The sequence below is a fragment of the Metopolophium dirhodum genome, chromosome 5, assembly GCF_019925205.1.
Source record: "Metopolophium dirhodum isolate CAU chromosome 5, ASM1992520v1, whole genome shotgun sequence".
NCBI classification, from domain to species: Eukaryota; Metazoa; Arthropoda; class Insecta; order Hemiptera; family Aphididae; genus Metopolophium; species Metopolophium dirhodum.
Window position 1 is genome coordinate 33,846,702 of NC_083564.1, and position 27,413 is coordinate 33,874,114.

Here is a 27,413-nt window from a genome sequence, read left to right on the forward strand (position 1 = left end):
TTATTTATATTATAGTGTGCCATATGTTTACACGATTCCGCGGCGTGTACCGTCAATTAGTAGGCGCAGAGGGTTTTCTCGAGGTAGGCGTAAGAAATCGAGAGGAAAGAAAACGTATTCTATAATAGGTATAATAGAATATATTTTGTTTAACCAATTGATCAATTGTTTGGCGACGTTGAACAAACCGAACAGTATAATATTATAAAGCGCGGTGACTTGTATACTGATAAGCGCACACGACTTTCGACGTGTTTTCGATGTACTATCGACATCGGTGTAAATCAATCGGAAGCATTGTATAACAGGAAGATGCGCAGTTTTTACATTGTTTATATTAATATCCATGCGCAAACGTTGTAATCGGACCAATAATGTTAAATTTTTATATTCTCTCTATGCCAAAAATAAATGACAAAAAATAATAATTTTTACAATAGGTACTTTAACTCGTTCGACGCCACGCGACGGGTAGTCGACATCGTCTACTCATCTATAAAAACAAGACGTACTTTAATATAAATATGGGTAAACTACATCTTCCTTATATTATAATATATTATTATATAGTGGGTGGGTATGAAAAAAAAATTAAAAAAATATGATTACCAATATTACTTAACTTCTATTTATTGATCTGATTAAAATTCATTTTTAAATGTATTAAAATATATTACATATTATATCGTAATATATTATTTAAACTAGCATCAGAAGTTAAAAAAAAAAACTGGTAAATAATAGGTCTTAAAATTTGTTGTTACATTGTACCTACACAAAAATATTTTACACACGATTTTACTCATGTTCTGGGAATTGAAATGTGACGTCATTTTTCATATTTTTATTCGATAGGTATTCTTAGAATTTTTTAGTTAATAATTTAACAATTACAAATACGGTGAAAGTACCTACTTAACTGAGTGTTATGTTTGCAGAGTAATAAATTTGAATAACCTTATAATTTTTTTATGAACTACGAATTTTCGATTAAATAATAGTTTACCTCAAGGAATCCGGGACACTTCTACTATTCCCAAAAAGTGTTTAACTGAAACAAAAAACACATTAAAATCCCAATTTACTTCCTCTGCAAGCTATATACCTAACTTTAAGAATTTATAATTATTAATTTTCTCGTCAGTAAAATATAATATGAGAGACTATATTATATTATTTTTATTTGGTGTTAAGTCTTAACTTTTATTTTGTAACTTTATTATTTTCAAAGCTTATAAAAATATGGGTCAATAATATTATACAACTGAACATTTATAGCAATTAACCATATTATTACAATAACAATAAAAACGGACAATAATATTTTTTATATAGTTTATGTATGGAAGTTGTTACTTATTTACACTTTCATAAATCAGTAGACAATAGGCTGAAAAATAAGTGTCCGTGAGCCACAGTATGAATAAACCTGATTATCTACACAATTAAACCTCATTTTATATGAATTAAAAACATTTAAATTTTCTTATTTAATTATAAACACTTTTGAGTGAGCTTTTTATTCATTTTAGTATTTTATTCAATAATTCATGTATAAGATACTACAATACTGTACGGTAGAAATTAATGTTTCACTGTTCGTTGGTAATATTTTTTAAAACTGCAGCCTATAATATGCAAGTGGACTTAATACAGTTTTATATTTTTTCATTCTATAGAATATTGTTATTCATAATAATATATCCTTATAAGACTGGATTGTGTTTATCAAGAATAAGATATCGATCTGTATGATCTATACAATTGATATGATCACGATTCATGATGTATTACCAACAAATTCCAATATATGAAGTTATGTGAAAACACATGCCCTTCACTATTTAACTTATTAAATTTGTTTAAAATTATCAATATTGTGTTTAAGACGAGAACTATTCATTTAATAAAATCGACTGACGTCAACTTTATTTTAGAATATCACATTTTGTTAACTATCAACGAGTGGTAATTAAAAACCGCCATTTTGCGTGTTATTTAGAATAACGTGTATATGATTTTTATGGTTATTCAAAATCGGTTCTTAAATCGAGTCTTTATTAATTATTACATAATTATTCATGAAAATATTCGTGGAAATATTTACAAGTTGATCGTAACTACTTTTCAAACTAAATCATGGGCTTCACAATTTTTTCAGGTGGTTCTCGTTAAAAAAAAAAGGAGAAGTTATCTTATCGAAAATTCGCAACAACAAATAATGTATACAATATCCAAGCATCTGAAAATAATAGTCTTTAAGTAGGTATACTTAAAAATGTCAAAAGTCAGAATTTGAATAAATGTATTATTAACGGATAAAGAGGCGGGTGGGTGAGCATTATTGGTGAGTTACTTATAGTGATTCCTTCGTTTCCGGTTTATGCTGTTTGTCATTATCGGAAACGGATGAAATATTATTTGTTTTTTTCGACGACCATCTAAGTTCTCAATTATTTCAGCCCAGAGTGCCACGTAATCGACGTAATGGTTCAAATTTATAATGACGCGTTTTGTCATTAATCCAGAGCTAGTTTTATGCCTACGCTCATCGATTCGTCTCGTACCGATCTTATTTACATATTATCATCGTAGAACTGGGTCATGGTCGATATGCCGTCTCTATTATCTTACGTAATTTGGATTATGATGTAGAAAACATTTATTCACATCCTACTGTCGATATTAATCATACTCGGAAGTCGGAGGGTGCAACGTGTAATTTATGAAATGGATTATAATAATTATAATCAATAAGTGCACTGGGAAAAAACAATCTAACACTAATAAAATCCATTTGAAAGTCACTATTAAGTCTAAGTTTTTTTTAAATTTGCAAATTTCAATGACTTAAATCTTACAATCTTTTTTTAAAAAAACACTTATTACTTGACTAGTTAGTTATTTAGAAATTCTTACGCCTCAAATATAGTTTTATTTAATAATTATATATTATGTATCGCCAAAGTCCGGGATTCACTGCAGAACACGCATATAATAATATAGTTCGTTTGTATATTAAAAATTGTTAGTGTATTTAGCTTATATTTACATAATTATGTTATACTTTGCACGATTTTATTACACGGATGGCTAGTCTTGCGTGTAACATAATAATGATATGTATTGTACGTATCAATTCCTATACTATATAATATCTCGCATAAAATTTATTGTTTGTTATATTAGATCCGTCGAGTTCACCATTTAAATATTTCCCAATTAAATAGTGGTGTGTGATTTTTTGTCGTTGTTTTTAATGTTTTAATTCTTCCTAGACCGAACGCGTTCAATATTATATGGATACGAAGTAAACGAATAAAAAAGTTCAAGTTATGTTTTAATGTAAGCCGTAAACCATAAAACCATATAATATATATATATTATTGTGTATAATTTTAGGTTAAACAACTATATAGTATTATGGAGGTCAACAAAGTATTTAACCACCGTGTGCGCATTAGATATTGGTGTACCACGAACATAATATATTATTCTCATACGTTTGATCAAAGAAAGTAAGATGATAATACCATCATAAATATATAAGGAGGTTTTATATAGGCGAACATGACGTTTGAATAGCATCGCGGTATACTTACACGGTAAGCTAAACACACACACACACACACACACACACACACACACACACACACACACACACACGCACACCGTACATGGCATTACCTAATTACGGTATTTATGGAATCAGGCTGAAGTATATAAAGTGTATAATTTTCGTACAATATAATGTATCTATATAATACATTTATGTGCTTGTTTTCCCGCACAAATCGCTAATTTTCGATACCTACCTACATGATTTTATTTTCTCATAACCATTAACGCGTAATGACGACGGTGCTGTATAATTACAACCGTAGAGAAAGGATTTAGATAACTCTTATGTTTGTACAGCGCATATTATGATATAATGTGTAACAACGAGCTGGTTTATTAGGCATATTGGACGAGAAGAACTGTGAAAAACCGCGATCGTTAAACAAGTAGACACTATTATAGTTTTCCGTCCACAGACGGTGTATTGGCTGTGGTTTTTTTCTTTAACGATTCCGAGACGAAAATAAAACATAATTTGTGTCGATATCTGGGTTAGATGGTTTTGTAAGACCGGATCCGGTCACAGTGTTCCAATAAGAAGAATAACGTAGTTGGACTCGAAATCGGAAAATATCAAGGTTATGGCTATGGATGTTATATGTTCTCGAGGGTGGCTGTATGATCATAATATTATTATATAGGTACTGCAGAATTCAGAAAAATCGTATTCCACGCGTTCCGACGAGCTCCACTCGAACAGGTGGGTATCTTATTATTTCGCAAAACGAGGTAAATCTATTTTGAACGTTCTCAAAGCTGATAGGGATTAAAATACGTGGACGATACGCGTTTTATTTAATCAGTATACAACATAATATTAATAATAAGCTCTAATAAGCGTACCTGCGATTCACCGATACCAGGTGACCCGAGTTCGTTTTGAATTAATTGTTTAGGTAGGTAGTTGTACATTATTATTATACACTGCACACTTGCACGCGTGTTAGAATATTATTGGCACGTCTGATAAATTTCGCGTTATTTGTCCGATCGTATTACTGGCTGCAGAATATAATATATTATGACCTTTATATTATATATATATACGACTCTGTAGTTGTAGTCGATCATACAATCGCGTTATGAGCGATTAATCATGTTAAATATTGGATAATCGGCATCGGTGCGGGTTTCAGTGTGCGTGCGTTTAATAAGTCATAACAACACACGTGGATCGCTCAACTTTGACACTAATTTACGTGCCACGTTCGGAAGGTGACGTAATTTATCACTAACCAGGACAACTTCCTGAATATATATATATATTTGATATATTACGCGGTTGTAGTTTTAAGGTCAAAGTCGCTCTTTACCTGCTGTTGCTGCTGTTGTTGTTTACAGGCCATTGACATTTGCCGTGGCCCGTGGCTCTAACCACAGCTTGCTGCTGTGTAATATTAACTATAATACTCATTAACATAATATAGCTCGTAACATTTATTGATTTCAACCGAGCCTAAGCCGAGTGTTTTTTGAATGTCCCATTTAGGTACCTGGTACATATATATATATAATTTTTTACACGATAGGTGTACAAAGAAATTATGACCAGTCATAGCTGATATCGTTGTAATCGTCTGTTTCACCGAACCTGTATAGCTACCAAATTACCAGTTGACGTTCAATTATTATATAAGTAGCTTCAAATACTTTTCCATACAGTACACATTTTTCTTCCACATTAATCCGTTAATTCGTTATTATTTCATTATGTTCGTAATAATCATTATTTACGAGTAACGATAAAATTTAAAAGTAATTAAATTGTATTCCCGGAAAATAGTATAATGCAACACTTGTACTTCAAGCGATAATTGATGTAGGCACCGTAATATAATAATACCTATAGCATACGAGCACTAAATAGTAAATAATACTTAAAATGTTAGACATCTATTATAATATTATTATAATAGTGGTTTTCTAAAAATGTTCATGATATTATGTTTTGATGGCATTTCAAAATAAATACACATTTTTTGATTTACGAAATACTAAAAATATTAAATTCTTTACAATTTTTAATAATATCATATACCTAGTGTTCTGAATTCACGTATTACGCGTATGAAATTTTTATCTTTATTATGAGTAAAAATTCATACCACGCGGAGCAATATAATATAATATATTTTATTTTATTAATACAACTATACATATATAGTACATAATATTATTAGTGCTTGTACGGGATCAGCTTTCTTGTACCTAATGAACCAATATGTATACACTTATACAACCACTTACAATTTTTATACTCATGATCGTCTGATAACAGAAATAAAATTACATTAAAAACCAATTTAAAATATTTAATTTTAGAGACTTATAAAATATACATTATTTAATATGTATACATTAGTTTTTTTTAGTATTTTTATTGAACTGCAATGAGCATCACTTTACACGGTAAGTAATTATAATGTACATTTTAATGGTTGACACATTATTTGATAACGGAACTTAAATTTTCATTTTACTTCCAACTGTATCTATATATATACATATATATACATACATACTATAGTTGTACGTGTCATTAGTTTTGTTTTTTATATAAAAAATTTAACTAAATTTAACTAAACCTTTTAGTTTTAAAATTTCAAACACAAGTTGGTTAAAATAATAATAATTAATCATAACTTATGATAACTTAAAATATTTTTTATACAAATCTCTTATAAATGAACACATCCCGATTACATTATAATATATTAGGTATTATACCTATACGTGTTTAAACTATTTAGATTTTGAGTTGAATAACGTGATTTATTGATTTTTTTCTGTAGGGAAATTAAATTATATTTTTAAACACTGTTCATCATTACTTTCAAATTCAAAAACAACTACTAATTTAAGTCTGTGTAATTTACATATAATTAATGACTTCTGTACCACACTATAGTTATTTAATTGTATACAATACGAGTATAAAAGAGTTTTGACGTGGAGTGTGGAATTTCTGAACAGCAAAAAATAAATAAAAATAATAATAATTTGGTTGTAAATATAAAGCTTTATTTTACAACTAGGACAAACTTTAACAGAAAACCCTTGATGTCCCAACCAACCCTTCATACAAATGCACTTAATCACTTTGCAATTTTAACTTGGTAAAAACGTGTAGTGCTTGCTAAATTACCAACTCCGACAATATCAAAAAATGGAAAAAGTCATTGTGTAGTGGCAATATTACGCGATTGATGTGTTCTGAAAAGCACAGTTTTTAAGTGTTTTGTTAGTCGAGAGTTTGATACTATAGTCTATAATAAATAAGATAGGTATACAATTTATTATTATAATTTGAAATTTTGATTGTTTTAGTGTTGAATATTGTAATAATGTAAAATAATATATATTAAACAAAGTATGGTTTCAGCATTTGAGCATCAACTACTAGGTTATTAGCTTGCAAAAAAAAAAAATTAGTTAGGTACATATAAATAATACAATAGTATCCTTACATTAAGTTGTACATATCGATAAGTTTTAGAAATGTGATGATTTCGTTGGTGTTGTCTTGGATTGGGTTTCGGATAGGTTGTCAGGCATTTCTAGGCTTTTTCTGGTATCTATGTGGTTTTGACAGTAGACAAGGAGGTGCTTGACTTTGAGAGGTTCTCCGCAGGTTTTGCACATTACAGGTTCTTCTCTACGCATAAGATGTCCATATCATCTTTGAATGACCTATGCGTAGTCTGTCGATAGAACTACTTAAAGTATGATTTCATTCAGACACATTTAAAATATAAATTATCGTACTATACAAAACATAAACATAATATAAAATAAATGAATATTTAGAGTTTAGCTCGTACCTTTACATCTGTCATATAACCCGATAAGTTACAATACAAGAGTTTAATTATAAATATCAATTATATTTTTTCATAATATGTTCATAGCTTGACGAAAATTATATTTTTTTAACTACACTTTGAAATGTTTAACAATAGATGATACTGCTTATCAATTGCATGATATATATACATGATGTATATCAAGTAAAGTATTAAATTTTTAAAACCTTAAACTTGAATTTTAAAAAGCCATTGTTTACCTCTCTTTTCTTAGATTTAATAAATTAATAAAAATCGTTGTATGTAAAATACACATAAAAAAAACTCAATTGTAAATAAAATAAGTTAATGTTATTTACGTACAATGCATAGATTATTTATCTGATCGATTATTAGTCTTGTAAAATAACTCAAGATGTTATATTTTACTTGGTTGTGGGAAATAACGTACTATGTACATTTTAACGTATTAGCTTCATCGAAGTAAAAATCCATATACCAGATACTAGATAGTTAAGTATACTATATTCATCATAATGTTAGAGAATGATATATTATTGTTTTATAAAAACGGTATTAATAATAAAGAAATAAATTCTTCATATTTATGATAATAATAAGTTAAAAATCACAAACAACAAATATCAGAAACCATTAAACAGACAATTAATTCACATAAATTAAAATTATTAATGATAAATGAACAATTTAAAATAAACATGTTTAAAAAGAATTATTGTTGTCTCCAATAAACATTGAATTAAATACAATATTATTTATTATTTTACCAATTCAATGGATCGATATGGTCGAAAAGTTAGTGCTCAAGTATGCTATCAACTATCATCTATCAAATTGTTATTGATGGTTGAATAGTTCTTAGTATTAGAAAATCAATAACTATATAATAATAATATATACTATATATATATATTGAAAAGAATCACATAATAATATTATGCTGTCATGTCAGTATAACTTATACGTACTTATTCCGAATTTACTGTAGAAAAAAAAATGTACAGGTTTTTGAATTTAAACAATTTACAAATAATCGACCCAAGTGAAACAAACGAAAAGTAGCGATATTAATCGCACACCTATACGACACATAATGAAGTGTCGTGCATGATAATTATATATTATATTGTTATGTCGATATACGGAACACAATGTATAAACACTTATCGGTATATACGCGTATTAAAATGTAAAACGTTCCGATAAATAATGATAATAATAGTAATAATATAATTCTCCTGCTGTGCGCGGCATATAAGTTATAACATTATTTTAGAACGTATAATAATAATAATAATAATAATAATATGACCCACTCCTACGGTTCCCCCCCATTGCAACAATCGCGACGGAGGCGGCAAGGATCCGTCTGTCAAAGCCACGTGCTCGTCTCGAACGCCGCGAATACCGGCAGTCACCCGCGTTCCGTTTGCCCGACCGCTACACACTGACCAGATAAAAAAAAAAAAAAAATGAAAATGATAAATACAAACATAAAATAATACTCGTCAGAGGTATCGTACCTATTGCGATCGTAATAATAATAATAATAATAACAATAATTTATAAGTCGACGGTTCGATTTCGATTTCATTTACTATGCGAGTTACGTTACGCGTGTATATTGCTCTAGCCGTCCGATAATGATCGTCGATTGAATCGCGCGTGTTCGAGTGCAGCAGTGTGCAGTTGTGGTGTGCAACGACGGTCGATAAAAAATATAGTTTATATTATATAAATTACTATTTTGTTATTTTTATTCGCTCATCGGACGACGGTTCAATATTTTTATTCGTTCATTTTTAATGATATCGAGATTCCTTTGGCGCGGACTATGCAGGCCGGGGGTACCGGGCGTGCCAAGTCAATGAACAGTTATTGAAAAACTAAACGAAAATCAGGTACATATTATTAAAATATTATTTGCTCTATAAAATCATATGGTAATAGTAGCTGATGCTTTTTACGTGCAAATATGGAACAATGCCTTAATTATAGTACCTGTATTCCATTTTATTCAGACATTTGGTGTTTTCACATAATTATATTACTTAAATAATATTTTACACTTACAATCCAAAATTATGATAATGCTGTAAATTATTCCTAATTACATACCTAGTGGTATATTATGTACTTAACAAAAAAAAATATTCAAAATGGGTTTAGAATTGGTTAAAGACATTGCAAGTTAATTTAACTACATAGATATTTGAGAATATAATTGTTTATATAAAAAAAAAAGAATAATGAAATAATAAATTATGTTCAATATTATATTGGTCGAAATAAATATTTTTTCCCTTAAAATATTTGATAATTTTGTAGTCGGCTATTAAAGTCTCTGTAGAATAATAATATTTTATGTGCTATATATTTTTAGTACAAGTATGCCCATTGAAAATGTTTTAAAATAAATATGAAAATATGAATGAAATGTACATCAATATTCAATAGTTAAAATGAAATATTTTTGATTAAATATATCTCAATGTATTATTATTGTTATCATGAATTATAAATTATAATGGCATATTATCGCCATAAAAATATCATTAAAATAGTGCAGAATTTAATATAGAATATAAAATATACCACTATGTAGTAAACACTGACCTACTGGCTTATAATACGAAAAATGAACCAGATACAAATATTTCTCTATAAAAATTTAAATAATGTATATACAGTCGTACAGACTAACATCGTGTATAGCATTTACTTTGTCTTAAAGTACATATACATTTTTTAACGATATTAAATCACCAGTTGTTCGAGTATATTATACTATAATAGTGTAGTAAATGTGTAATAATAATGCACCACTGCATGAATAAAACATTCGAAAAATGTAAAACGGTTTTTACTGCATATTCGCAGTAGAGGTACTTGAAATAATGATAAGTCGTGTGGGTCAATGATAATAGATACGTCAAATCGACTTGGATAGAGGGATACGGGAAAAAAAAATAAAGTAGGAAGAAAAAAACGATTAACCGGTTTTTGTTGTATGGTCAGAAGAATGAAAAAAAAAAAAAAAAAACAGTAAGAAGAAATATACTGTACGTGTGTCGTATGATTGAAAAAGCCGACAACCATGCGCTCTCTAGCTAGACAGGATTGTCGTGTTTAAACGGCTCCAGAAATGGCAAAGATGGCCCCAAAACAGCCGCCGCCGCGATATCTGTAATTGGTAAAATTGGTCGGGGAATTTTTTTTTTCTTCTCGTAGGGAGGCGTAATTTATTTTAGGCGACTTCCAACGACACCTTTTTAGGATATGTCCATTTTTACGGACATCTCGGTCACGAACTATAGGCTTTAACGCTATTGTAGACACTTAAGTGTTGTATGCGTAAGGGAGCATCAGCACCATTGTCTTAAGTATATACACTCAATGCAGTGGTTTTCGTAAAATTGCAACCATATATTTATTCAATAAAAGAGTTATTATTTTTTTTTCAATTACATCAAGACTGCGATAACTATAAAATATATTTATAAAAATAAAATCGTTATAAATGTTGGGCCTGCGTTGTAAAATCTGATAATTTACTAGCGAGAAAGTCATACACGAATAACATTTTATACTTATAGTTGGACCCAATGGCTACATCGTAGATGAACATCGACATGTATAATATATCCTCATCAGAGAAAAAAATAATACTTACGAGTTCATAAAGCACTTTCTTTTAAATATTTTTGTAGTCTTATAAAATTAAATTATTAAAATTACCTATTCACAATATTATAATAACAGCGCTTTGAGCGATGGCCATAAGTCACTTGTTGAATCTAAAGACGGTATTTATCTAATTACATAAATAACATAAAAAATAACTGCAGTTTGCTCAAACCATTCTCACGGTTGTAAAAACGAAATAATATTTACATTCTCCGTCTTGTTATTATATTGTAATCAAATGTATTAAACTGCCTAAGCAATTTTTAAGCCTACGGTTTCTTGCATTTCATCACGTCGACATCATATTAAAATCTGTCGATCCGAACATCCAATTATAGCTTTAAATATTGATTATAACAACGATTACGATACCATACTTTTTAACCGTAGGTATACTAATAACTAATAAGTATACTATATCAAAGCACAAAGTTCATTATAGATTCGTCGTAAGTCCATATTGAAATATCTCATATTATAGTCATATATTATATGTGTCTCGTCAAATACAATGAGCTGGTTATACTTTATAATGTCATACATTTTCTACTATAATAATATAATCTCACTGCTCCACAGTGTACCTACGCCCATTCACAATCATTACACACGCGTTTATTTTAATAAAATATAAATATATTATTGCGTGTTTCGTAAAGCAATAAATATATTCCAAGTTCAAAGTATGTTTGTATAATTTTTCAACGTGACTTCTGTAGCAGACCTCCCGCGTTGGAAAAATAACGGTCATCGGACCATAAACGCTGCACCTGGTATATACCTATAATGCCAATGGTATAACATATGTAAAATACATGGACGATGGGTGAAATTCTACTGTTGCATAACATGCCAAATGCATCCGTGGTTAAGGTGTACTTTGTGAATCAAAGCAAATCGAGACATAAAGATTTTCTATTTAACGAGGTGTATAAGAGAATACATATTAGAAAAGTGCATTGTGTTGCGATGAATAGTTTATGATGTGTACCTTGTATATTCGTACGGGACGTGAATTTAATAATTCAATAATAAAAAAATAAACTGTTAATTACCTATTGTAGTTTTAACCAATAAAAACTATTTACGGTGATAAAATAAAGTGCACTTTTACTAACCTGGATCCAATATAGTATAATAATATGTTGAATGGAATATATAATTTCTTTTACCTAAAAATACAAAGACGTCTGATTAGATTTCGATATAGGTACTTACGTTTTACATATAGTTACCATCACATGTTATATAAAATAATAACTTTAAATTTCACAATATTCGTGAAGGTTGTAAAATATAATAATAACACATATACAAAACGAAAACGATATGACCGTTAACCGAAAAGTCGATAAAGATTACTCGTCTTGCTTCATTTTCTTAACCATCTACAATAGTAAGTAGGTATTTCAAAAAATAAAAAAATAAGTGCACTAGGAGACTAAAAAACTTAATAATAGGGTTACCGTATTAGTTCACCAGATATCTAGTGAAGTCAAATTAGTGTTCGCAGAACTTGCACATATACTTACAGCTGCAAAAGCAAAATATCACGTGAATACAAGAAAGCGATAAAGTCGTGGTCTTAGTTTTATGGCCACGCCGACGGTGCATGCCTCTATCAACGTGTTCAGGTTCAACGTGTCAGAATAATATCGTTTTGCTACTGTTACGATAGGACACCATGGGTACATGACACCAGTGCTGCCAAATGGTACGATCTTGGTGGGGAAATACGATCATTTAGAGACAAGTACGATCCCCCACCAAACCCTTAAATAATACGATCTTATTAAGTTTTTAATAATTATTATTTAGAGTATTAGAAATCACGTATTTTACAATTTTATTAAATATGGAAAAATCTAATATTTAATAAAATTTATAATTTTTGGACATAAATAATAAAAACGACTGATTCTTTCTGATGGAATAGATAATGTCTATCTCACTATCTCAGTGATAAAAACCAATGATATCTATAAGTACGTCTTATATACAAGACGTATACAACCATTTAGTCTTATCAGTTCAGTTATGCTTATCATAATATCAACCATTAATTAAATAAATAAATAACATATTTTTACGTATACTTAAAAATTGTTAAAAAATATACACATGTCATAATTATTGCTAATGCACAGTGCATAGTGTATACACTCGGAGTCCGGAGATTCTACACTCCTTACATTCTTGCGCTACGCCGCTAGTCGCTACTATACCTTATTTTATTATAATTTTTTTTTTTTTTTTTGGTACGATCAAAAATACGATCTTTTAGGAATTTTCCCCCATTTTTTGGTTTACCCAGTTTGGCAGCACTGCATGACACTGTGTTCAAAACGTGTATACAAAATAAAAAAAAAATAAACAATTTTCTTCGTCTCGTCGTGTTTTTATCACCGCTTATTTGTAGCAAAAATAATACATAATATAACGATCACGGCGGCGACCGTTAACATAATAATATTTTACTATAATATCGTCTGCGGCGCGGTGAACTGATATTAAATGTTTATACAATACTTACTTACCATAGGTATAAATGTATAACACTATACGTACCTCCAGACCAGTAATCAAAACCTAAAGATATATATCATATATATCATTAATATTGTATGTATATTGGTACGAACAGTAAACGTGAAAAACGCGATACACTATACGATACCCATACATTATAACTTACGCTACGATTATATTACATACCTACTCACCTACTCACCTATTATACGTTGGTACAATATCATTAACCTGCAGCGCATACGTCTGCAGTGTGTAAGCACATAATAATAATATTGTAAGTCGCACGCATACGCCTATGCATAGGTACGCTATGTAACTGCTAAGTACCAATTTCGTTTATTACCTAGGTAAATATGTTTACCAAGATTGTTTCTATGTTAATACACACACGACTATAAAACTGTCGTTATTATTACTGTATCGAATAGTCGACTGACTTTTATTATTCAGAAAAAATTACCATAATATAATACGTCTACGTGCAATCCGTCGGCTTACGCTTATCACAAGAGACGGTAACGTTGTTTCGATTACACGTCCGTATTCTCAGTGAACTGCACTGTAAGCAGATAATTGAATTCCTGTTCAATCCGAGAGATTTTAAAACGCATGCCCATATTTTCGTCAAGTAAATAATGGAAGTACCTACATATATTATGAGGAGTCTTGACGACATTGGCCTCGAAACATTTTAAAACAAAATCTAGAAGCATGAAATATTATATTTTATGCAATTTATTATATCATACCGATTACTCCGGGTCACCAATTCGAAATAATATAATATACGCGTATTATAGGTGGGTAATCGAACGACTTTAAAAATTTAGTTTATTTCACTTGCCCACACTGCGAAAATCGTTTTAAGAATATATTATTCAACGATTACAATCAAACATATTATGCTTACCGTTGACGTGATTGTAATTTTAGAATACAATACAATATCATAATAATATTATTAGTAGGTACCTATTTTATATTTTATCGGTTGATCAGCTGCAGCACTATACTTTAAATCTAAAAGTCGTATTATACATCGGTAGACCGTAGTAATACAATTATTATTTTATTAGAACAATCGGTGTGATAATTAACGAAAACTAAGTAAAAAAAAAAAAGGAAACCCGATTTGCTTGTGTCGTCTTAGATACACACAGTGGAATTAATCAACAATAATTACCCGGGTTGGCGAAAATCTCTGTATTTTCTTAGCGTTTAGTGAAATGTGCTATTAATTAGACACCTTCCAATTTACTTTACTCGGACCGTGTCTAACCTAGATTAACAAGACCATAAATGTTATGAGGAAAAAAAAACTTTAAACAACAACTCATAAAACGTCTAAAATTTTAGGGTGACAGGTATAAACGGATATTTATGTTTTTTATTACTTTATCACATTATTATTTTAATTACTTTTCTATTTTACTTTCGCGTGAGAAACCGGCAGTCGTCGGATAGCCAACCGGTCTGATTAAAATCATTTTTCTTTATTTTTAATAAGTTATTATTTCTGTGTGCCCTTGAAACTATAACTCTTAATTTCTATTATAATATCATAGTTTATGGAGCCCAAAAACTGGTTTACTCCTTCTGAGAAATAAAAGGAAAACGTGATTTATTACTGTTTATTTTAGCTTTAGGTACATATAATATTTCCGATTAATTAATATTAAAACAATATATTATAACGAGGTAAGAAAATTCGGCCTCATAAAAAAAGTCAGAAGCAAGAACGTTTCAGAAGCTTAAAACAATAATAATATATAACTAATTTATATTTTGGTTATCGTTTAAAAACTGAAATGATTATTAAAAAACCGAAAACATTATTTGCGAAAACGTGTTTATAGTTGTCTTAAACCAGATGTTATTTGAAAATATTATAATTATACGCCGTGTGATTGAAAAATAAGTTCAATATAATATCATACGGGATGATGATTATTTGTTTTGTCGATAATCATCGTTGTGTGATTTTGCGAACAAGTATTATAATAGCAGGCCATTATAAATGTATAATTCAACTTGTTCTATAATGACACAATTAAAAACACGTAGGTACATCCATAATAATTTTGGGTAGAAAAAAAAATAAAACCAATCCAACTGTTATATTATTATTATTATACACACGAGTACGCATCATATAATTCATATGAATTAATAAAACATTAACATGGTGTATAATATAGGTAATACGTGAAGTACGAACGTCGAATATTAGCAACATGAAAAAATAATATGCATCATAATCATAGTCATTAATCCGATTAGTTAAAAATAAATATAGGTACGAACCCATGGAATTATTTTATTATTTGTACATATACCTACTGTACACATGGCTTACGATATATATTTTGTCATATTATTTTAAAAAAATATCATCGAATACCTACATAGATTGACGATTGCTATGCATCTGCAGTTTATAGATTCGGAATTTCGACATTAAAATACGTTTTGACTATTGAGCGGAATAATTTCTATTATTCGGTACACATTGTAGAAATAATCATAAGTATTATAACGATAACGATAATAATATATATTAGTAACTAGTTAGAGCTAAAAAAATAATTTTCAACCCGAGACGCGTAAGACGTTAGACCCGACAAAAAGAACTAGACGATAATAATTTTCAGTTAAAATAGCTCAATGGCGAAATGTCGTGGTTTCCCGTGCATTATAGAACAAAAGTGTCACTAATCGGTCGACAATCGAAATTCGTTTGCCTTTTAAATACTGACCGAAACATTTAGCTGGCCCGTATTGCACTCACTGGCCTCCAGATAGGTACCTGGTACATGGTTACTCGTGTAATATATTATATTATAAACGAAATACTTTTTTCCCGAACCATTCATCAGTCTTACGGCATTTTACACTGGACGGTTAACCGAATCACTCAAATGGAACCTCGCGTGGAGATTGAATGTAACATCGTATCCTTGTGGGGGATTTGTAAATCGAATTTCCCGCGGGGCTCGAAAAAAGTATTCGGATAGAGGACTTAGAGGGGATGCGCTCGCGCTATATCCGAATATATACGTTCGCCGCAATTTATATCCGTTTTGTTTTTTTCGCTCTTATATTATTATTATTATATCCTTTATATTTTTTGCGTACGGGTTTCGTTGCCATTTCGACGCTTTCGGACCGGGTCGAACGGCCAATAAAATTAAAAAAAAACATTATAAATGTATACTAATAAAATAAATAAGTACCTACATGTACCTATATGGCTTTATTACATATCTATAGACTATAGTATATATGGGAAACAGATTCGTACGAACTCGGCCACGATCGAGACCATTGAAATCATTCGATAACGATTTATGCTCAAATTTATGTTTGCGTGCGAGTTGTATTATACATAATGATATGTACGTCCATACTAACAACCAAACAAAATAATATGATTACTATATAGTGTCCTAGAAAACGACTATGGCTAGGGCGGCTGGTCTGTGATGGTTTTTATCGGGTATTCAAAGAGATTCTGCAAATCATAATAATTATATAGGTACCTCTATGTACGAGGTAATGGCCGCTGCCAAATATTGATTTTCACCCAAACCCGAATTTCGTTTTAAACTCTCCGAATTTAGATCAAATAATAATAGTAATTATTATCACCTATAACCTAACTATACTACGTACGGGTTTTGTTTGGTTTTTGGCGGACAATTTGTGTGGATAGTATTTGTTAAATATTATCAAATTACCGATAACCATAAAATATACACGATAATTAAATTCAGTCTGTAATATAATATGCAGAGTTCAATATAAAGTGTAATTCGACGAATTGTTTACTACAACATATATTATATACTCTTTGTTTGTGCATCGATTGATTCAAAACCGAAAAAAACCCAAAAGTTTTAGAACAACTAAATAATGAGTTAACGTTAATATTATATTACTTACCTATGTCACGAATGTTACGATTATTTTTTTCTTCATCTCGTTACGATGTATTTAGAATGGGTATACAGTATATGTACGCATTATTACCGCGTTGTATGCATTTACGGTTATACCGTTCAAGTCTAATTTAATACCTATTACGTGAATATTAATAACTGTATTGATTTTAGTTTAACTAGAATCTTATAATTATTTTATGAGTTATACAAACCTATTTAGTATAATTGTATTATTATGTGTGTCTAAATCGTCTGTAATAGGTATGGTAAATAAATCGTATCACACAGAATATAATAATATCATATTATTATTTACATTGTATATTATATTATTATGATGACACGAATTAATGGGCTATGTAAACCGCACAGGACATCCTCAAATCGCGTTGGATATTATTATTATGCATACATAGTACAGATATTATAATGTAATTTGACTCATTATTATGTGTCGTATTGAAATTCGGCGTACCTACTATATGATTTATAAATACCTAACTAATAATCAATAATAGTCCATAATACACCTCGCATACTAGGTTCGTTAAGGCACACAAGAATCGTATACGAATACACGTTATAATACAACCATTTTTTTTTGCAAAAATGCTTTCTAGTGTTTTCCATAAATTTCTTTTAAAACGAATTATGCGCGATTGTTTGCGAGCTTTTGAAGACAACACTTTCACCTGATCCCGCGGCCGACTCGTGTGCCTATATAATATATCTTTCTACATTATACAATAATATGTATTAACGCGTTAATAATGCATGTTTGGCTCTAATAACTCGCTGTAGACAACGATTTACGCTTGCTCTTTGTTTTTCCGAGTAGTAATAATGATATCGTATATATATATATGTATATAAAAAAAACAATAATTAACTAGAAGATGGGAAAATTAACGTCCTACATACAACACGCCCGACGTGCACATTATATCCTGCACTCGGTATGTGCACGGTGCGTACGATATAATATGTATAACGATTTTAATTAACACCGGAGACGTGTTTGTAAGCCGGATGTCACATGATGTCTCCGCGTATGGACGATGATCCACAGGTCGTATCATTTTCGCGCGCTCGCACAAATAATATCTGCGTAGTGTATATAACTGCCACAACAGTTGTACAATATAATATAATAATAATCATGTCGACGGATTTACGAGAAAAATTAAAAGTTCTGATATAATACGCGCTGGAGGAGACAAACTAGTGCTCAGTCGCATTACTAAAAAAAATTAACCATAACGATTATATCTGGAGACGTATATAATACCTTCCTACCTACGCATCTACTTCGCAGTCCATCCGTCACACGACCATACGATATTATTGTTATCTTTAGTTTTATTAAATCAACGTTTTGATAACTACCGACGTCACATGATGTCTCCGCGTATGGACGATGATCCACAGGTCGTATCATTTTCACGCGCTAACACAAATATCTGCGTAGTGTATATTATAGCTGCCGCAACAGTTGAACGATATAATGTAATAATAATCATGTCGACGGATTAACGAGAAAATTTGAAGTTCTGTTACAATACAATATATTACACGCTGGAGGAGACGAACTATAGTGCTCAGTCGTAATACTAAAAAAAAACTAACTGTTACGATTATCTCTGGAGACGTATTCTATACCTACTTACGCATCTACTTTGCAGTCCATCCGTCACACGATATTATTGTTATCTTTAGTTTTATTAAAACAAAGTTTTGATAACAACCGACATCAATATATTATATTCAATGATAAATCGTAACATACCTACTTCAACAAATTAACATGCGATAGGTACTTGTAAACGCAAACGTTCAAAAGCACAGTATATATGTATAGGTACAAGGAAAATGATAACACAAAAATAAAATGACTGTCGTTTTTATCTTTGCCAAACTTTTGTTCCGTTTCGGTTTTGTGTTCCATATTTCTGCGTATGACGAGTTTAACGAGTCGTGAAAAGAAAGGAACATCGAAGGAAAACATCAACATGTGACTAAATTATATCTTCATTTTTATTTTGAAAAAATGCTTATCTATTATTATAATAAGTATGCAACAAAACTTTGGCATTTTACCAACTTGGGTGTAGGTACATGAACAAATTGTTTTTAATATATGATCAGATACCAACAATGTTTTTCATAATAATATAAAATATATTTGTAGGTAAATAAAATTTAAAAACAAAAACAAATTCCACTCATTAATAAAATTAAAACAACCCATAAGTACAATCGCGATCTTTTATAAAAATGTACAATCGCGATCTTTTGTAAAAATGTACAAAAAATATGTTCTGAAATCAAGAAGGATTATACATTACAATATTACATTTAAATTCGTCAGAATATTGAAATCAAGTTTAACCGGTTGCTGCGGTTAGGAAATAACAATTTGTGATAGAATCGTGGTTGACCGATTTTCATCAATCGCCGCGATGTTTCGTGTCATTATACGAGATTTATACGCGGGTATCTATCTCATTAAGCCCATAGGAATAATTATTTTTACTATAATAACAGTGCACCGATGAGTACCGTTCGAATCCATCTGAAACCGAATTGGCGTGTACAAATAATAATATTATATTATTATGATCATGCCCACCGCACCGGTCTACTACAACTGTGCCCACATCGATGATCATCCGGTAGTTCACTGCGAGAACGGTAGCTGCGACGATATAATAATAATGATAATTATCGTAATACTAATATGTATAGGTATTATTATGCGAACGTCACCGTGAGAGATATTATACGATGTATTGGTAGGTGGGTAATAATAATAACAATATGGTCGAAGCGTCCCAGGGGAATCGCTCTCTTTTGTCGGTCGCAAACCGCTGCGGCGGGGAGTAAAAACGTTGGAATTAAATACGCGTATGAAAAAATAATAAAAATTACAAGATAAAAGATAGCTATGGGCTCCGAGAACGGTTAGGTCCGCTAAAAAATAGAGAGAAAAAAACTATTGCGCGGCAGCTCCCGCAACCGGGTTTTGATAATTTAATTACAATAAAAAAAAAAAGAAAGATAATCGCGAATAAGGCACAGGGCCGCAGGGTGTGATTTGTGGAATTTTAACGACCGAACCCTCCGGGGGGGAACGTTCTGCACACTCGCGAGCACACGCTCTCTAACACATATACGCACGCACTCGCACACGTATACCAGATTACCGGTTACCATCGTCGGCAGTTGTACCTATATACCCGTAACTAGAATGACCGTGCGCACTTTGAGCGTATAGAAAAGATTCGTGTTCGGAACGGAATGAGATAAATGGGGCTCGTGTGTTGAATTGACAGCTGCAGTGACAGAAACGGACCAAATGATCAAACGTCATCGAGGATGGTAACATAACGAAAACACGATAATAGAGTCTGCAAATATAGTTTGTTTTTTTTTTTTTTAATATTATTATTATACTCTGCATATTATTATTATGCGATGTACCCATGCATATCGATTGATTATATCAACAACTATTATAAGCTGATATTATTTTTCAAACAAAATCAAAAGTTTCGGTTTCAATGTTAAAATCAAAAAAAGAAATAATATAATGGATAATATATATATATAATATATATAAGTAATAATAGTGGCAGATCAAAATAATATAATGAGTACATATTGTAATATACATAAATGTCTAGGGTATAAAAAACGTGTGGTTTGAATATATTATTATTCGCAAACTAATATAATATACATATTTTGTAAATCGTTTTTTTAGAAGATAAACATTATATATGTTGGCGGAAGTAATAACTGTGGCCTTGTATAACTGTGCCTGTATATTATAGAAAATCGCGGTGAAATTTACTCTTTATTATCAGAAACTTAAAAAAAAACACCAAGTAGGTACCTATAAAATATTAGGTTCTTTGAATGGTAACTATTATTATAATGTCCGTGAAAACGAGTTGACCTATCTATTTTTTTACCACTGTTTATTGTTTGTTCTTTTTTTTTTAACAATCGTTTAATCGATATTATTATAATGCACTGCAGCAGCTGGTACCGAGGTACATAATATTTATTTATTTATATACATTTTTTTTGTAAAAAATTCTAAGATAAACATAATTTTTGATTTCTTATTTTTATCTGTTGGACCCATAAGAGTAGGACTAGATTTTGGCTGACAAAAAATTTCTAATCAATATCTATACACTCGCATATGTGTTATCTGATGAAAACAACTTTATTACTAATCTTAAAAAGATGCAAAAGACATCCGGAGGGTTTCTTAGGCTAGCATAAAATTGCAATTGAAAACCTGTTAGTTCAGTATTTCAGTCACACGATTTCAATGCTTTCAAGCGAGACACGTTTATTGAAGTGCATTCACGATTCACTAACAAACAATTATTAAACGGTTCTTTACTTCTTTGAGATCCTACTTCATTTATTTCTATTTTTTATTTTTTTTTTAACTTTTTAAAGTCAAAAAAATAATGACATTCAATAAATTGACGTTCGTATACCTAGTTGATAGTATTTAGCTTTACTCGCTGTCCCGAAAATAAAAGCTTGAATATTTGAAGTTTTACTAGGTTAGTTTTACTATTTGATGTATGCGTTTTTTAATTGATTAGTTTTTAATCTATTTATATTCTTTGCCATACCAGATCATTATTAGGTACCTATTATAATAGATATAAATTTGAGCATAAAAATTAAACAGATAAATATATTTTATAGCATCAGTAGGAAGTAGGTACTCATAAGTATACTTGATTTTTTTTTTTCATGATTTTATCACTTTAATTAAACTTAACACGATTAAAATATAATAGATTTGTATAAAATACTTACATTATAATATTTAGTGTATAATGATTATAATAATTGAACAATAATTAAAGTTAATATTCTTCAAAATCATGGATTTGTTAAAGAACTGTTTCAAATTCAAAAAATGAAAATGAAATTCAATAAAATAACCTAATACATTTTAAAATAGAATTGAGCATACTATAAAATCTTATTACCTACTACCCAGTAATACATTTCTTATAATAAACATATATATAGATTTTACTAGTTTTACCATTAATTATATAAATACTATAATCAATGGTTTTACTAATAAATAATAATTATTAAAATTGATAAAATATAGATAAAACAACGTATATAACAAAATAATATACAAACAACATATTATAAACATAAACATATACGAACAAAATATAATATTAGTATATTATACTATTCGACAATAGTAATTATTATTCTACTATCGTAAAGTTTTATGTTTAGGTACTGTCCAATAACATTTAAGTTTTAAAATAATATATTTTAAAGATAAAATGAAAATTTAATTTAATAAGCCACCATTAATTTAAAAAAATTAAGTAGCAAACATTTTTATCATAATTATTTACCTACTTATGCTTAATGTTTTTAGTACATACACATGTATATTGTACACAATAATTTTCTATTATTAAAAAAAAAATATAATAATCAGCTGATAATTGAGTTAGTTTACTCTGATACTTTCTATGTACACAGTGTAGAAAAATGACAATTTTATAATGTTTACTATGGATAATTTAAATTATATTATGTCTATTTCACAGTGTCATAATAATAGACAAAAGTAAATAAATATATTTATTTTTCAATCCAATTCCCAACCAGATAGCCATGAAAATTGTAATAATCATTGTGGATTTTTTGCGTTTTATCTCGTTGCTCCACTAACAGTCTGAAAAAAAAAACGATTCTGCAGGACAAATCACATCGAATTAGTCGCTATAAGCAGTGAGTAACTACGTAGAATACAATACGTTGGCACAAAACAATATAGTAATAATAATAATAACAATAACATAAGTAAGTGACCAAAGTTTTCAGGTTACTAGATTGAGAAGACGGTTGTTAACGCCGTATCTAATGGCCTGCTCGTAGCGTGTCAAAACGTATGAATTCCTCGGAACAGTCGATCCGGACCAACCATTATCCGAAGGTTTCTGATAAAGTTTCGTATACAGCTTAACCTGTATTATTTGGGCTCGTTATGTTACGTAATTGGGCAGGAAAAGGTAACAACAACGAAAAAAAAAAATAGAAAAAATATACCAATTATGGAAAACTCGTTCGACCGCAGATGATCCGAACAAATAAGATTTGCGCAGATGGGTTAAAAACGTTAAGTAAGCTTTCGGTGTTCATTGGATGAAAATACGTATAACTAAAATACATATTATAATCACACCCATCATTACCCATCATACATTTTCGAACGATAAAAATAAACACATCAGTCATAATATCTGTCGTGGTAGATAATATTATTATGACGACGATTGACGAATGTTCATACGGACATTGGAACTTTAAAGTTTGACAGAGATCATAACAATGACGTGTAATGTGCTATTATAACTGTTATATAATAATTGATAGATAACATCTCATAATGATAAAAGCGGTTTCATGATATTATTATATCACAGGCAGTTGAACAACTGGGAGATTAGATTAACCTACTCGTTTAATTACTTAGGAAACTAATTAGTAGGTCAGTTAAAAAATAAAGCTTGACAAACTTAGGAATTATATTCACTAAACCTATACATTGTATAACTATGATATTTGATGCTTATTAGAGTATATTTGTTTTATTATCCCTTAGATTTGTATACGGCTTTAAAAGAGTGCTAATTAACTTTAATTTTCATGAAATATAAAAAACAATTTTAACATCTTATACATATAATGCAAGTGGTACCTATATTAAACTATTATATAATAATATCTTAAGTGGTTCCTCTTCTTCGATAGATTTGTCTAAGAAAATAATGAATATTTATTTTTATTCGTTATTATTATTAAATATTAGGTATGTAACATATGTACATGATTTACACCATAAAATTTCTTTAGAAATAAAAACGTGTTACACCCATGTATGAATAATACCATTAAATTGGACATAAATATTAATTCTACCGTATCGTTCGAGCGTATAATTTAAGAACTTAAGAATTACGTTTTTATAATGCGTTATCATTATTTTTGAACATTTTACTATCGAGATACTTTCACGGTTATAATAAATTGATTTCAACATTTCGCTATAATCGCAATGCATTTTTTAAAAGTACGAATTAAAGATGACATCGTTTAACGCCACAAACTCGAAAGTGCGTACTATTATACTATATCATTTTTTATATACCGTAAATATTATTCGAATATTATATGCTTTTTGCTTTTACATATGCTAATGGACGTCATTGAAATATTAAATACAAAAATAAAATTATAATAATAATATTTATTTACTAAAAGAGAGGAATTTTTACATGCGGCGATGTTTGGCTATCCGTTCGTTTGTTTTTAGGTATGCGCTTTTCATGAAATATTAAAAAAAAAAATTACTGAAAAATCTACGTTTTTGTTTACATCGCGCTGACACATCAAACAATTTTATTATTATAGTCAAATAATAATTTTTCCCACCCGCATAAAATCAAAGTACCTAAATAGATTATAATTTGATAGTAATAATATGTATGTAGGTATACATTGTACCTAACAACATCTCCTCCCAATAATAAGAGCTGTATAGGGTACTGTGACAATTTTGTTTTTTCTGCATAATATTATATACTTACCATGAAAATAAAAATAAAAATCAGTTCCTAAATAGGTCGATGGAAAAATCGTTATTAATTCTATGTACTCTGCACTGGCAACACAATAATAATATTATTATTATATACTGTGTGATGACATTCTACCGCGGTAATGCAGGTGTCAGAAGGCGATTAGAGACGTATTATACCGGACGCGTTTTCTCCGTGCAGCCACTATATAGGTACTTATCTAAATAATATAATACATATTATATATATATATATATGTGTGTGTAACATGTATGTATAGGTGCCTGCACATCAAACACGTGCTACCGCGCGGATAATTATTATTGTTAGGACCATTATCACCGGTCGCCGCTTAAGTAACGACCAGCCAATTATTATTATTGTAATGATATGATATTATTTATTTTTTTTTCGGGAAAAAACAACGAAAAAGAAAGTGAATCGACGTAGTGTCTATGTAGATAACAATATTATATTATACTAGCGAGGTCCACGCGCGCACGGAAGAGGCGTCATTGAAACGACGACGACTAAGACGTTGGAGACGTCGTGGTACGCTATTATACACAATAAACGGCTATTGTCATGGAAAGTTCATTGTGCCTTGTACTGTGCCACTCACGCACGCACGCACACAAATTCGGTTACGTCCATAACACACACACACACACATGATACGTGATATAAGCACAGCGTGTCGCGTGTGGACGGCCTTCCGAAAATAATAATAATAACGACGATAATTATTATTAAGAGAATAAAAACGAGAAAAACTTTCCTCTCGCATGACGTAAGCTCGGAGGCGACAAAATTGTGCAACGCCAGAATAGACCCGTCACATTGTCGTAAGTCACATAACTCATAACACAATAACGCGGATGACACGTCATCGGGGTACCTACCGCAGTGTAGTAGGTCAAGACGTCTCGTAATAGGTACCGTACCTATATATATTATTATTATGTTTATTGGTTATGATAACAATGAATAATATTATTATGTTTATTGGTTATGATGACAATGAATAATATTATTATGTTTATTTTTGAATCCTGCCGCACCAGCAGCTGCTGTCGACACGGGTACCTCTACTATTATATTAAATAACGTACCTAGTCTGTACTTATAACATAATATTATATACATAAATTACGTGCGCATAGACTCTGAGGTGAGAACCGATAACCGATAAAATGTTTTAAGAAGAAAAGTGCATGAAATTTCATGTTATGGGTAAATTTAATTTGGTAAATAAGTAAAAAAATAATTAAAATTGAATATTTTCATTAATTAATATAATAATATATTCAAAAACAGTTCAATACGAATAATACAATACGGACAGATTTTATCACTACATATTTTATAAGAAAAAATATGTCTTACAAGTAATCATATTATAAACTATATTATGATTATTAAATTGTAAGATTGTAAGATTGTAATAATACTTTCAGGAAATAAAAATACGTCTTTTTATTTTTATAAAAAAAGGTTTTTACTCGTATCAAAACGTGATTTATTTCATAAAAAAAATTACAAATTGATCTTAAAAGCTGATACACAATGATTTATGGTGTTCTACTAGAATAGTCACTGTCAGTTTTATTTTGTAGTCATTGCAACTTATCAAGGTAGTTGCAAAGAGTCAGATAATTTGTCAGTACGATTTATAATATGTGAAGATAATCCCATCAATAAAGTCGGGTTGCAAATAACCACGAATGACGTTTCAACCAGACATTTTTTTTAAGATATAATAATGGACTGTTTTTTTTAAAGAAATTACATTATTTTGACTTTCCTTTACTTACGTTTAATATAACACGTATACTCCACAAGTAAAACAGAAGATAAGAAACATAAAGTAGCTTATGTCATAAGCATTATTTTAATGATTTGAAACTATAAAATGATTATTTAATCATTTTTTGTACCTATATTGAGTTTAAGTAAATAACAAATACGTAATATTATAGTTTTAAAATTTAAAGTTTTAAGTTTTAAATTTAAAGTTATGGTTAATGATATGATAGAATATTACACTTCAATCAATTAATAAACAATATTAATTTATGAACTTCTGCTTTTTTTAAAAAAACAAAACAATTTATTTGTGCTATACCTTTACGGCAGTTGACTGTTGTGACAGGATA

General features: G+C 29.8%; 1 protein-coding gene across 1 annotated transcript in view; it reads left to right on the plus strand.

The window, feature by feature from the left end:
• The first annotated feature begins 8,836 nt into the window (after positions 1 to 8,836).
• Positions 8,837 to 27,413, plus strand: part of LOC132945153 (serine proteinase stubble) — a 34,277-nt gene continuing 15,700 nt past the window's right edge. Inside the window, exon 1 of the mRNA XM_061014813.1 lies at positions 8,837 to 9,346. The gene's annotated coding sequence lies outside the window, so the exon portion shown is untranslated. The remainder of the gene's footprint in view (positions 9,347 to 27,413) is intronic.